Here is a 1116-nt window from a genome sequence, read left to right as displayed (position 1 = left end):
GGAGAAAACAGCAGTGAACATACGGATTAAATCTTTTTCTGAGGGAAGAGAAAGTGTCACTGATGGGGAGAGGTGAGGTGGCCAGTGATGGGCATAATTTGGTAAAAATACTGCAGAAAAGTCATCACATTGTGAGTCAAAATTGTCAACTGACTGTAAGAAGCATAGCAGAAAGTACACAAGAAAAAGAACCAGGAAAATCTTAACTTGAAATCTAGACCTGAGAAATGTGTGTCTCACACAGCACTGTGTGTGAGGGAGTTTTTAGCCTGTGTACAAATAGCCATATTGGAATACCTTCCCTCCAAGCCTGATCTGGTCCCCAGTGACTTTTTTCTTTACTTGCAGATAAAGGAAATATTGAAAGGAATTTTGATAACATTCAGGACATCAAGGGTAATATGATGACAGCTATGATGGCCATTCCAGAAAAAGAATTCCAAAATTGCTTTGAAGGGTGGACTAGGCACTAGAATCAGTGCACAGCTTCCTAAAGAGAGTACTTTGAAGGTGACCCTAGTGATAGTCAGCAATGAGGCATGTAGCACTTTTTCAAGGATAAGTTTGAGAACTTAATTGACAGACCCTGTCTAAAGATACATTTTTTAAAAAAATATGGAACACTTCACGAATTTGCGTGTCATCCTTGTGCAGGGGCCATGCTAATCTCTGTATCGTTCTCTATATCGTTCCAATTTTAGTATCTGTGCTGCTGAAGCGAGCACCTAAAGATACATTTTTAACAAAGAGAATTAAGAAAAGAATAATGTAATACAAAGAAAGAAGCTAATATTGTATATTTTTGTCCAAAAATAAAATGACTGGTTATTTAAGGAAATAAAACATTATGACAGAACAACAAATCTAAGCATATACTATACTGTCTGTATAAATTAGGATAAGGTTCATACAATAGATTTATGACACAATTTAATGTGTGATCAAGTTTAATTTAAAATGTTTGGTTAAGACAACAAGATTTTCTGAAGTTATTAATTTCTTTCTAATAAAATTACAAAATATTTTTATTCTAATTCTATAATCTGCTTCTACAGAATCTTTTCTAATTTATATCCCCCAATTTAAATTTTGCCCTGGGTGCTACTTTTAGCTTTT

General features: G+C 34.3%; 1 pseudogene; it reads right to left on the bottom strand.

Moving 5' to 3' along the window:
* Positions 1–609: 609 nt before the first annotated feature.
* On the bottom strand, positions 610–725 carry LOC111722401 (annotated as a pseudogene).
* Positions 726–1116: the final 391 nt, after the last annotated feature.

This window comes from Otolemur garnettii, unplaced genomic scaffold (assembly GCF_000181295.1).
Source record: "Otolemur garnettii isolate 467f Iridium unplaced genomic scaffold, OtoGar3 scaffold00246, whole genome shotgun sequence".
NCBI lineage: Eukaryota > Metazoa > Chordata > Mammalia > Primates > Galagidae > Otolemur > Otolemur garnettii.
The sequence above is the reverse complement of the archived record's forward strand: the minus strand, read 5'-3'. Positions and strand labels throughout refer to the sequence as shown.